At 35.6% G+C, this 14317-nt stretch overlaps 1 long non-coding RNA gene across 2 annotated transcripts in view; it reads left to right on the forward strand.

The window, feature by feature from the left end:
- The window catches only part of LOC118608654, a 252106-nt gene that overhangs the window by 182494 nt on the left and 55295 nt on the right, over positions 1-14317 (forward strand). For both annotated transcript variants that reach the window (XR_004953062.1, XR_004953061.1), the window contains exon 3: positions 7100-7201. This is a non-coding gene — a long non-coding RNA (uncharacterized LOC118608654). The remainder of the gene's footprint in view (positions 1-7099; positions 7202-14317) is intronic.

Raw genomic sequence — 14317 nt, forward strand, 5'->3', positions numbered from 1 at the left:
CCATAGTGAATCTCTAAGTCAACTCTACCAGATGTTTTATTTCATGAATAATTGTTTTCTTCAGAGACATTTTCATTTCAGAGTGAGACACATTGAAATGTTAATTTCTGTGAAATTGAAGTGATTTAGGTAACATACCTTCAATGTTATATTCAGTAAGAGCTAAAATTCTATTTAATTGCAATTAAGATGACTTCCCTGAATTAGAACTAAATTTGGATAAGATTAAGCATTTCAAATATGGAAAGATCTGAAGACATTATTTAAAAAATCAACATAATTTTGTATTTCCTTGCTTGATTTTTTAATATACCTTAGTTCCTTAAGACCTGATAGATTTTTTTACACTGATCGTATTTCTTAATCTTCTGTACCTCCATTTCTTAATTCAATAGATGGATAATTATATTCTGATTATATGTTTATAATAGTACCAAATTCATAGGATTTTTGAAGGTGATGCCTGGCACATAGTAAGGTGTCAAAAATTTTATCTATTACTACTACTATTACTATTGTTGGCATTCATTGTGACCTAAATAAGTATTCTATCAGCTTTTGCATAAGTGAAATGATGGTGTTTTCTTCTACAGTTACTCCTAATAATTGGATACCCCATCGATCTCCTAATATTAGCTTATGTGACACAAAGCTATCCTCCAGCTAACAATGAGGGTTTTTATCTATGTTTTTCAATAAACATAGAGTTGAATAATATGAAGACATGTTTATGGACTAACAGTTTTTCTCTTTGCTTCCATTATTTCTAAAATGTAGCAATTTCTAGCTTAGAAGCCATTTGTGTTTTATGAAACTGGTAGAGATAGTTATTTTGAATTTATGATACATCTTCCTCGAACGTCAAGGCAATAAATGAAAGACTCCACCTTAGAGAAAAAACTAAGAGGGTCAGCTTTATATATCTCTAGCCCCCAAAGAGCATACCATAAGGGCCATCTACATGAATGCGACAGGAAAGCAAGTGGACCTCTGTCCTCTGTCCGTGGTACTAGAAAATTCTTGTACTCAAGGGTGCTGGGTTTTCTCTCAACCTTGGAAAACTGTTACTGCTATTCGGTCTCTCTCAGAAGTTCTCACCCTCATGAAGGAAACGTCAGTGATGGGAGAAAAGAACAAAATAGAGATGACATTTTAAAATAAAATAAAAAACAGATGACATATGGTCAGAGACTAAATGGCAAACTACAACTACTGAAAGATGGCCAGAGAAGGAAAAAGGGGAATTATTTTAAAATAATTTAAATAATTGTAATAATCTAGAAATTTTCCTTTTGGCTTGGAACATGGGAAAAGTAAGAACAATTATTTGTTCATTGCCTTGATATCTGTTTGTAATACCTATCTTTTAAGGGAGCCTCCACAGGCACCCAGACCAATCCGATTAGTGTAACATTTAATTCGTAATTTGCACGTACTAAAAATCCTGCTCTTCTCTGAAATCTGAACTCTTTATCTATCCAAGTTCTGAGGGGACAATGAGTGAAAAAGAGTCGCCTTGCAACTCACCATCACCTAACACGTTGCATGTTGGAGAGACCAGACAAGAAGCAGAAGCACCTTGCACATCCATGGCGAGGAGGATCAGGGAAAGCAGGTGGCAGCAGTTATTCATATTTATAGGTTGTTTAGAAACTATGAAATAACACATTTAGCTGCTCTAATAAACTCCAAAATTTACAATTTACAATGACCTAGTAGGCTAGAAGTTGATTCACACGCATTGAAATTTCAAATGGATACTCCTAATTCGCCAGTAGCTCTTCTTCAATCGGTGAGTCAGAGATTTGGGCCCTTTGCCTCATGTATCTCCAATATCTTCAAGACTGGATTTCCAAGGTTACCGTGCTTGTCTGCCTCAATCCTGAAAGAGAAAGAATATGACAAATCAATCACCCTTGAAGATTTTGACATTTAGACCGGAAATAGAACACATTACTTCCACTCACGTTTTATGGCTGAGAATGCAGTCACATGACCACAGCTAACTGGAAACCCAGAAGAAAAAGTATATTTGGTCAACTGTCAGCCACAGACCTCTTGGAAAAATTCTAATAAATATCATATATGGGTATATACATACATGTGTATTTATTTTTAATTCCCACTAATGGTCCATATTGAAAATGTCAATCCAAAAATTCATCATTGATCCTACCTAGACTTGAAATCACACTCATCAATAGCTAGGTAACCCTATCAGAGATTTTTTTATTCAGACAGATTCCATACACTAATTCTCTAATCTGTCAGTGTACTCTTTGATGAAAAGTATAAAAGAACTAGCTTTAAAAATGCAATATCATGTTCATTTTCATTAGAACCTAACAGACATTAGCAGGACACCCACCAGAGACTGTTAACATATGTGTTTGTAGCTGACACTAAAGTTATAGTAGGGGCTAACTTTCAGAAATGAAAAGTAAATTCAGGCTTTCAGAAATGAAAAGTGAATTTCTATTTTAATTAATGCTCAAAAGTAAATTGTATTGAGACGATACAAAAGACAATGTTACCTGTCATAATAATTTAAAAAATGTTCCCCATATTGGCACAGTATGTACGATCTAAACATTCCCTTTAGCAGATTTTAATTTTGTATTTATTTATATCATTCAATCAGGTTTCATCGGTGTGTTACAATACCAAACATACAAGTACTACTTCCTGGAGAAATATGAAGGATTTAGATCCACTGTTATTACAACCTGTCTCATGAAGTGACTTTGGAAATACTCTATTAACTTATCATCCCCAATTTTACAGCTTTGGTGCTCTTACAAAATATATGGCTGAGGGAGACCTGTAGAGTCAACAAACTACCTGGGAGTGAGTCTGGCCTTGGTGGAAAGCTAAGTAGGCTAGGGCCTCTCCCCACCTGGGAAACACTCAGATTTAGAGATTAAAGGCAGCCTCACCAACCCAAATTACATACCAGATAAGTGTGTTAATGACCTCTCAATGATTTCTTTAAAATTTTACTTCATCTTTTCTACAGGGTAAGAAATAAGTTTAGATACTATTCCTTAATTGGCACATTCATTAGTTGTCTCTTTATGAGAAACATTCAACTGGCTTCTGTGAAGCAAAGATGAGCAAGACTTGGCCCCTACCTTAACAAACTAACCATCTGTTGAGAGTCACAAGAAAGTGGAATCGGGGATAAAGACAACATTTTAAGTGGGAATGTGGAAGAGAGATGTGTGAATAGTTGCTTTCTTGTGTTTAGAAAAATGTAGGCAAAGAATAAATGGGGAAGTATTTACATATATAGTGCTGGGCTTCTAAAATTAACTTCATCGATATGTGCTTAAAATCAAGAATAAAATCCAAAATATTTACCTACTTGTACAGTTTGGGTACCAACTTAACAGTGCAGGTCCTGAGTCTAAACAACAGATCCAGCTTTACCAATGAGTGCCAGCAGGGGGCGCCCTGCTCAAGAGGTAAATCGAACACACAGTGTGACAAGAGAAGATTGTAGTAGGAGGCTACAGGGGGCTGCATAGACTCCTGGATGAGAAAACACAAAAAAACTTGAAGATGTTTTTTGTCTTTGCAAACACTGTGGTTATATCAGGAGATGGGGACCAGGTAAAATATAGCCACTCACATCAGATAAGACTGCCATGCTGTGATTTCTCTAGGCTTCTAGACATGGTCCATGTCATCTCACAGTGGTAGGGGTATTTTTAAAACACTGAGGTTTGAATTGTAACTGAACTACTAGAACGTTGAGAAAATAGTTGTAATGGCTTCTGTGAAAAGAATACAAAACTAGAACAAAGAGAAAATGCCGGCTTAAGCGTGTTGAAATATTTTCATGTGGAAGATGAGGTGTTCTATTTGCACGGTCATGCAGTTGTTTACTCAAATCAAACAGTGGAATTAGGGAATCCCCTTACACTCCCACACACACATACCCTTCTCCTGCGCACACATGCGACCCTTTCTCAAATATTGTAACTCCCTAATTTCTCTTTATCTATTTGTCTCTTTTTTCCCCTATGCATATCATTAAAAATTATATTTTGTGTTTATTCTTTTCTCCCCCCCCCCAGAATATCAGCTTTATGAGACCAGTGTTCTGTCTTATTATTGTCGTTGTTGTCGATTTCCACGTACTCACATGCCTAGAACAGTGTTTGAAATTTAGCAAACACTTGACAAGTACTGGTGTATTTATAAATAATTAATAACCGTCATTGTCATTCAGTGAAGAGTCAATCTGTTTCAGTAGTAGGCACTTTATATTCATTACTTCATTTAATTGTTTGTAAGAATGAATGTCTTTACAAGTTTTGGGACAAAAATAGGGTGATATCAACAACAGTAACTTAGATTCTAGTATTTTCACCTTCCGTTTGCTCATACTCTGATCCTAATCTCAAATCACTCTGAGGCAAATTTCTCTGGCGGTGTGTTCCTCATTCCCCTTCTCCATCAGAGTGCTGTTCACCTTCCTCTAAGCCATGAAAAAATGCCTCTAGCTACTGGAAGTTGTTCACCTTGAAAACACCATCCTACCTCTTGCTTTCTCAAAGCCAACAGTCCTCAGAGTGCTAGAGTGGCACTTGGGCCTATGCAGGGAGAGGAAAATGTCCTAGTCTAAAATAATGTCCCACTGTGACTGAGCTCTAAGTAGTGCTCTCTGTTGACTTCTGGCTTCAATCCTTCTGTTGATAGTAATCAAGATCAAACCAAGGAATTGGAAAGGTGACAAAGCATGATACCTTCTTCATCTCACTCATCCAACTCACCTTTCCCTCTTCCTGCTTAAGAAGCATCCCTGAAATTTTCTTTTCCCTACTTTTGATAAAACCAAGCCTCATTCATAGGAGTCACTAACTCACCAGTTCCACAAACAGTGTATTCTGAATCCCACTTTAAGTTGTTTTTATAAACCTTAATATCTTGAATAACATTATCAGGGAAGCATTAATATTCCCATTAATATTCCCAGGTGAAAAATAATGGCATTTATTCAGCCAGAGTAACTCGCTGGAGATCACAAAACTAGGAAGTGATAAAAGATTAAAGTGGAGTTCTATCTCAGAATTTTCCTTTAACCTCAAGTCTGTGTTCTGAATGGCTAAACCATATCTGATTAAAATAAACATACTGAGCAGCATAACTTTTTTTTCATGAAATATATAATAGGAAAAGAAGGAAGTAAACTACTTTTATGGGGCTGGAAGAGGGAGACCAAGAAACCAGAAAAACAAGGTTCCTAAGGAACATGGGCTAAGCTGTAATCATTTGTTTGGGACAAGGCAGATTCTGATTTCAGCTTCCAACCCAGCCTCTATTCAGTCTCTTAAGCAATCATCAAGGCCAGGGGACAGACCTCCACCTACAGTGCTTAGGAAGGGACCTGCCACCCCAACCTTCATCTAACCCTCTCCCAGTTTACAACAACTGGTCTCACTGTCAGACTAATTAAAAGCCATTACATCTCTTTGTGTTAAGGATCTTCTAAGGATAAAGCCCCAAATGATTTTCTTCATTGTTGTTGATTCAGTTCTATAAACTGTGAAATCGGGTTCTTTGAAAGTTTACAATGGACTAGTCATTGGTGAATAAAGGAGACTAAGGTAAAATGTGTGAAGCTATTAATCTAATTGGGATAAATGGTTGTACTTCACAACCAGGAAGGCAGTCCTTCTAAGTCTGTAGACAAGCAGAGAGGACTTGGAGGTATTACATCTATTTATACAGGGTACATCTTTATCTACTTTAGAGTCCTAGCACAGTACTTGCAGTGATTACAAATGTTTTTAATTAATTTCGAAACAACCTTTAATCATCTCATCCATCTTTCTGCCAGTAAAAGATAGTCTCTGAGTTACAGTTCATTTTGTTTTATAACTTCAAATTCTCAAATTATGGGCAGTTTAACAGTTTTCTTAGAAATTGAATTAGAGGAAGAAAAAAAAAAGAAAGTATATAAAATAATAATTAAGCTTAACTCCAGCCCAGTTCTTCATAAGTCTCCCAAAATACCTTGCAAACGCTATATTTCAGGCAAATTTAGAAAGCTACTTGTAGCACTGCATATTAAAAGAGTGTCAAGGGAAAATGCAAATTTGTATGCCTGAGGCAAAGACTGTGCCAGGATGCTTGGAGGCTACAGAGAAATGTTAAAATCTTAACAGATGCTAGATTGGCCACATTAGCATAGAGCTTCTCTAGCGCCTGGAGAGAGGAGAGGAAGGAATTAGGACTGGGACTTTTTCTAGTCACCATTCAGTAACTGAATATCCATTTCCTTTCCTCTTCTCTCTTGCAGTCCCTTCACTGCCCTCTACTTGTCCTCCATCTGCTTCTTTTCTCTTCCTCCCCTTGCTTTCTCCTTCCCCCTCTCAACCCACAAAATGTTACAAGGGCAGGGAGCAAGGAGAAATGGTTAAGACTTTCAAGTCCCTTTCCTGCCTCAAACCCTGAGCACAGCTCTACTACCAAGCTAGTTTAGGAAAGAATGAGCCTTAAAAGTTTAAGATACAGATGGAAATAATAATCAATATATGGGCAATATTTAAATTTTATTTTTTTCTTTAGCCCTCTGTATAAGGTATTGCCTTTCATTTTTATTTCCAAAGATGGTCAATAAGAGTTCAGTTTAAGGCTTTCTGATTCATTTACAATGAAGTCATATAAAAATCTCTAACATTTTGGGAGATAGGATTTGTGCAAAAATATAACTGTTATGTCATATGTCATTCATCAGCATTTAGGATTATTGAAGAAGAGTGATGCATCTATTAGTAAGTCACCAATAACCTCAGAATGTGGCCTTCCAAGTTTTGAGAGGACCTTACTGCTCCAGGCACTGGGTGTGGTACATGCGTTGTTTTATTTAAGCCATACAGGAAACTTGAGAGAGATTTTTTGCTGTCCTTAATTTTTTGGTGAAGAAACTGGAGTCTAAAAAAATTATGTAATTTATTTATGTCAAATAATCAGTGCCAGAGCTGGAATTCAAATCCTTGCCTGCTGAAATTCTTTAGAGCTAAACATATAATCAATAATGAAGCACCTGATTCCCATGAATCTCTTTCTCCTTCCTTTTCTTTCATCTAAGGTTGCTACTGCCTAGTTCCCTTGGATAACCTACTCTGTGAGAAGTGGAGGTAGCCATCAAGTGCTCTACCCACAGCAAGGGGACATGAGACCAGTCTGTAAGGTAATTCTGGTGGTGGTGGTGGTGGTGGTGGGGGTGATCTAGGGTTCTTATCTTAAGTCAGGTCCCTTCAGTTCCATCATTTTAAATCTATCTCAGGCAAAAAAAAAAAAAAAAAAAGAAAAAAAAAGAAAAGAAAAGGAAAAAAATGTAGACTTGACACAGGTAAACAAGTGACTACTGGGAAGAATGATCAATCCACAGCAGTTGGACATATACATTGGTTAGTTTGACTTCCATTCAACAGAGATAAGAAATAGATGAGCCTTAGGATAGAGGAGAAAATAACATTATCTGACTAATGACCCTCACATGAGAGGCATACAGTTCACTTTCAGGAATTGCAGAAGCAGAGATAAATGTACTGGCTTTGTGGAGGCGAGGACTCCTGGTCAAGCTCCCCACTTCTCCTCACCCTTCTCCACTGGTGACAGAGGCAGTAGGAGCAGCTGTAAAGGATGTTGTAACCCTCATATTTACAGAGATTCCATCATACTTATTTTCACTAGGTATAACACAGGAAACAGAGCATGCTTGTTATGAACTGACAGTATATGCCTTCCCTCAAAATTCATCTATAAAAGTGTGATAGTATTTGTAGGTAGTAATTAGGTTTAGATGAAGTCATGAGGATGGAGCCCCAGGATGGGAGTAGTATCCTTATAAGAAAAGAAAGAGCCCAAGAAATCTTGGATTTCCCTCCCAGCCTCCAGAACTGTGGGAGATAAATGTCTATTGTGTAAGCTGCCAAGTTTATGGTATTTTGTTGGAGCGCCCTGAGCAGCCTATGGCAATACCCAAAGTTTTTGGTAAGGACTAGCTCCAGGCACTGAACGCTGTGCATACTTAGAGACCTGCTGACCCAGAAATCCTGGTGTGATGGGGAAGAGAAAATAATGGAATTGGAGGGGAGAGGCCAATTAGGGAGAAGCTCTGAGTAAGCTGAGTCCCTGGTGTTTCTGGATTTTAATAGGATAAAATAATCTTATACTAGAAGAGCAAGAACTCTTGCAGTTGAGAACCATCCCTAAAATGGTGCCTCGGGCCCTCCAGAAGGCAGTGATGGCATCAGACTGTAGAACCACCAATGAATCTTTGCCAAAAACAAAAAACAAAAAACAACAAAAAATACAGCAACAAAACACATACACACACACACACACACACACACACACGCGCACACACACACAAACAGTGGGTAGATTCTCCAATGATTTTTTCTTCTGGAAAAAAACCATCAGTGGCTGGTTCTTGGATTGAAAAACTTCAAGGTTCATGGAGTTATCAATGGGGCAAAACTTCATTGAGGGAAGAAAAACTTTTTGCAATTGCATTTCGTAATTGTGGAGCCAGCATCATTTAAATTAACTCTTATAAATGAATAATGGTTCATTTTGTGCTCCAAGTTAGGAAGCTCACCCTCATCTGCCAGGACCATCTTAGAGTTTCAAGGCTAGGATTTCAGGGTTCTACCTGCAAATTTATCTTCATTTATAGCAGACAGTACATTACAGATACAGTAGGACCTAATTCAGAAGTGTCTTGATGATAAATTTACTCTATTTCTTCTTTTCCCAACATTTGCTAAAGCACTCACAGGCAGAAAGTTTCTCCTTTACTCACCATGTTGTCTTGTTTTTCACCCCTGCTCCCCCGCCCCCCCCCCCACACACACACACTTTCTGGAAGCAGAGAGAACCTCTGGGTGAAGCTGGGCTTTCCCAGTGCGCCCACTGCTCCCAGTGGCTTATGTCAACACAGCATCAGGCACCATCTCTCACCTCGGGGCTCTCTAGTTCCCTACCACATGTACTCAGAACATCTCACAGATCATAAGGCTGAACAAATGTCACATTTACCCCTTTATTTAAACCCTTTAAGGATAGAGCTTTAATGTACTGGTTAATAATAAGTCACTTTATTTGTTAGCTTAGACCTTATAGAAGTAACAGTCTAAACACTAAGAGAAACCTGAGAACACATGCCTCCTTCTTGGAACTTGTTGAGTCTCACTTTCTAGATGATGCTTTGCTACTTAATAGTTGTATTTCTTTGAGCAAGTTATTCTCACTCTTTTATTTTCTAAAATGGGAATAACAATACGAATATTTTAAATGCTAGAATTTATCTTAGAATTGTCATGAAGATTACATGAAATGATGCATATAAAGGACGGGTCACATTGTCCAGCATGTAGTGAGAACTCAGTCAATGCCACTGATGAAGAGAGACTAAAGGACCTGCCCAAGACCTTACAAGGAGTACCTGAGTGGACAAAAGGAAGGGAGGGCTGAGTGGTGTGACTTCTCATCTCCTAGTGAGGTGCAGACCCTTCTGCTCTCCTGGCTCGTAGGTGGGAATGGTGCAAATAGATAATGATGAAAAGAGGTAAAACCAAAGCAAAGAAACCTGAGTCTATCAATTGTCTCCTTTCCCTCCTCTTAGGATAAATATAGTGCCTGAAACTACTTCAGTGACACAGGTAGAAATCTCTTTATTTAAAAGTTAACAAAGGGGAAAAGATTCCTTTCTGAAATTTGCTTATTAGCGAAAGTAAAAATAACCAGCTAAAATAACCCTATGCCACAGCTAAATTTGGATTTCTTTCTCTTGTTTACCCAGTCCCTAACCTTCCTCAGCTCCACCTTCAAAATTCCATGGGGAATTAGAACTGTTACTGTAGAATTGATTGGTAGGATGGAGAAAATACCATGATCCAGCTACATTCCATTTGTAAAAGATATGCTTTGTATTAAAAGACTCAATAAGTTGAAACTAAAATGATGAAAAAGCATATCATCATTCATACCACAATCAAAAGAGAGCTGTGTTGGCTATACTAACAGAAGACACAGTATACCTTAAGACAAAAATTGTTACGAGACAAAAGACTTGCAATGCTAAAAGGATCAATTCATTAAGATATAACAATTATAAAACCATATGACCCTGACAACAGAGAACTAAAATACATGAAGCAAAAACCAATTGAACTGAAAGAAGAAATAGACAATTCAGACATAATAGTTGGAGACTTCAGTAATGAATTTTAAATAATGAAATTCAAAATGAATAATGACTTCAATAACAAATTTCGAAAAAGATCAATAAGAAAATAGGATATACAAATATTAACTCCAAATGGACATAAGACCTAAATTTATGAGGAAAACCTATAAAACTCATAGACAAAAATATAGTTGTGCATCTTTTTAACCTTGGCTTAGGCAACAGTTTCTTAGACATGACACCAAAGCACAAGTAACTAACAAAAAAATAGACTTCATCAAACTTAAAAACTTTCACGCACCAAAGGATGAGAAAGTGTAAAGACAACCCTCAGGATAGAAGATATTTGCAAATCATGTATCTGATAAGAGTCTTGAATTTAAAACATATAAAGAACTCTTAAAACTTAGCAGTATGATGACAACAGTGGAAAAAAAGATCAAGTGTTACAAATATTTTTAAATCTTTGTTATTGCCACGGCATAGTTTAATGTAGTCACATTTTGTTTGAATAATGAGAAAAGTAAAAAAATAAGAATAAGAGATGTAAAGAGAGGAGATTTAATTATTGAATCGTGAAAAAGGACATTGAAAATTTTAAAAATATGAGGGCAATTAGAATAAACTAAAAAGAGCTGCAAAAAAAGAAAAGGGAGCATGACAAGCACTGATATAGTAGTAAAGAAATTAAGCACTAGACTTGACAGACATAGGTTATATCTCACCTCTGCCCCAGCTAGCAATTTCCTTGGGAAAATTTTCTTACTCCATATTCCTCACTTCCCCATTTTCTAGATAAAGTATGAGGACAACAGCATCTCCTTACTAGTTTGGTATAAGAAATGAATTTGACACTTGATAAACTCTCATTATATAATCATTCACAGTAAACATCATAATGGGCTCCATATAAATTGAGGGGTCTTAACTTTTGAAAAGCACAACTATATGTTCAAATATGTATTAAAAACCAAAGGATGAAATATATGAAATATACAGAGCTAAAAAATCTTTATATTTTAGTTATTTAAATATTAATTAAATCTTGGAAGTTTTTATTTTAATGAAACAGTATGGAAGACTGTGAAAAGAGGCATTATCTATATTTTTAAGGTGTTAATTTGTTAGAAAGTGACCTTTGTTAGAGAGATAAGGATACATATAAAACTAAAAGATATTTTTCACATACACTCAATATTTTTTTTAAAAAACAAACACATTCTGCTTAAAACTATTTTAAAGAGAATAACATGCTGGTGAAAAACAATACCAAAAAATCACTTTGCTAATTAAAGTATATGAAACCAAACAACTGTTTTGGGAATTGATCTTGCTGGTTTGCATGGTAAAAAGAAGTACTGCTCATGTTTCTTTCAAGTGAGATAAAGTTAGTGAAAAATCTGGCTAAGAGAAGATGAGCAGAAGTTGACATATTTGAATAGTTTGCTGGCATATGTCAGAATTCTAAAAAAAAAAATGCTAGGGTGGCTGGAGTCTTTTGAGAATTAAAGGCAACCATGAAACAGGGAAGTACAGGCTTAGGTTTGAGAACAGGGACCACATCCCTACAACCTGGACTCTGAACACTCTGTAGCCAGAAGGTCTTGGCAAGTTAACTCCTCTGCGTCTCACTTACTTTTCTTCTAAAATAAGAGGGTTTTACTTGGTGGACTATGTGGTCTTCCTCAATTCTAACCTTTTTTGGTTCTGTGTAGTACTTCCTGTTCTAGAAGAAAAATGCCAAGGCCGAATGCAGCCTTTTTATCTTTAAGTGTTATTGATAAGGTAGCTGTGAATTCCAGACTTAGGGACAACTTCGCCTTAGTAGGTTAGTTGGCACTTACATGGTGCTTCTCTCTCCAATTTCTTCTTCCTTTCTGTTATGGTTCCTTCTGTCTTTAAGAAAATGCAGCTAGAACTCCTGCTGTGAGTCTCTTATTAAACCTAAAGCCAGAGAGATATTCAAAACATATAGCAACCAATATATAGCAATATAACTACAGACATGTAAGAAAAAATCAGAACACTAGTCATACACACACATTAATCTGCCTAAAGGTAGAGGCAAAACTTGATCAGTTTAAATAAGTTTCATAAATATTTGTGTTCTTTGACATGTGTGTACATGTATATACATACATTTATTAAAGTAGGATTGTATTCATTTCAAAATACACTTATTGTACAAATTGAATTATCTTTAAGATGCTCTAAGAGATGAAAAAGGAATAATATTCACTAACACTGAACAAAAAGATATTGACTAAAAAAGAAGATAGATGAAACACAAAGAGGTAACTATAAAAAAAACTAGAAAATTTGAAAATAAAAATCATCATTAAAAAATTAAATATTGATTAGATAAGGTTAAACTCTAAACTAGGAACAAAAAAAATGAATTAGTGAATTGGATGGTGTTGGTAAGAACTGTACCCATAATGCATCAAAAAGAGATGAATGATTTAATAAGATGAGAGACATCAGGAGACAGGAAGGATGGGCAGGAAATGCTAGCATTGATCTAATGTCAGATCCAAAAGAGATTGGAGAGAGTAAAAAAACACAATATTTAAAAAAATAATAAAAACAAGGAATTTGACAGTTAAAGAGTCCTCAAATCAAAAGTGCAGTATGATTATAGAGTGGGAAAACTATAAGTAAAGGAAAAATAAAAATTAATCTATACCTACTACATCTACTATATTGATCTATCTTACTGACACTATAGAACATCAAAGAAATGGGTTGGCAGGAAGGAAAGAAGAAATCTTAAAAGTTACCAGAGGGAAAAGAGAAATTAACTACGAAAAAGGACAATCAGATTGACAACTGACTTTTTCATCAGCAACAATAGATGCCAGAAGGCAAAGACGAAACATCTTCAATGTACTGAGGAAGAAATAACTCTCAACCTTGAATTTTATGTCCAACCTAATGTTGTTCAACAGCAAGAGCAAAATAGCGACATATTAGACAAGAAAAGAGAATTTACCTACCAGGCATCTTTATTAAAGGAATCAATGAAGGAGAAATTCTATTAAAAAGAAAACTGACCCAGAATGAGGAATAAAATCAAACCAGGGAACACTGAAACCAGTAAAACAGGCCAGTGATTTAATTTTTAAAATATTACATTTCATGTTAAAAAGATAAAAACTAAAATTCTGGAAAACAACAACAACATTAGCAGATTTGAGTGAGCAGTTAAAACATCCTCGGTCATTGACTTTTCCGTTGGTTTACAAAAATGCAAAATTATGATTTAACGTGCAATTTAAAAATGTAAGGTTATCACTAAAGGACTAGAAATATAATCTATAACTTACAAACCATAAGAAAGAAGAAAAATTATAGAATTATCTACTATCCAACAAAAAATATAAAGGAGACTTTTTAAAGTCAATATGCAGCCCTTAAAATCAGATATGCTACAAAAACTGCTTACCAGAAACCTACCTTGCTCTAAGGAGCAAAAAAATGTGAAGTAATATAGTTTGATTTAAAAGTTCTCAACCAATTTATAATTTTTCTAAAATTGACCTAAGTCACACTAAAACACCTATTTGTATAAGTAATGAATTATAATGAAAGGATATGAAATGCTTAAAACATTGCTGCCTAATTATCAATTAATATGATTGTTAGCAAATAATCTTTTCAGATCCAGTGACATGGTCTTCCTCAGAGCCAGGAACTCTGAGTCACGTTTCCCCTTTGTCGACATTGGTGCACTTATCAAAAAGTCCACAACTGATTCTACTCACTGCATTTGGACTACAACACATGACTTCTCATATATCAATTTGTTAAAAATTTTGGTATTGGATTGAATGTAAACATAAATGTTTCATGTCTAAACATTAATCAGAAAGCATAGTATTAAGAAATACAAATGTTCTAAGAAGACATTGTTAAGAAAATTGTTCTGGAAAAACAATAGGAAAGAAATTCTGTGGGATATAATTGAAATAAATTACCATAATTAAACATCAGTTAAAAGACAGAGATTATTAGACTGGATAAATGAAACAAAATCTAGTTATAACAGGCAGAAAAAGATACATCTAAAACAACCACACAGATGGTTGAAAATAACAGGATAGAAAAAAT

The sequence above is a fragment of the Rousettus aegyptiacus genome, unplaced genomic scaffold (assembly GCF_014176215.1).
Source record: "Rousettus aegyptiacus isolate mRouAeg1 unplaced genomic scaffold, mRouAeg1.p scaffold_m13_p_10, whole genome shotgun sequence".
NCBI classification, from domain to species: domain Eukaryota; kingdom Metazoa; phylum Chordata; class Mammalia; order Chiroptera; family Pteropodidae; genus Rousettus; species Rousettus aegyptiacus.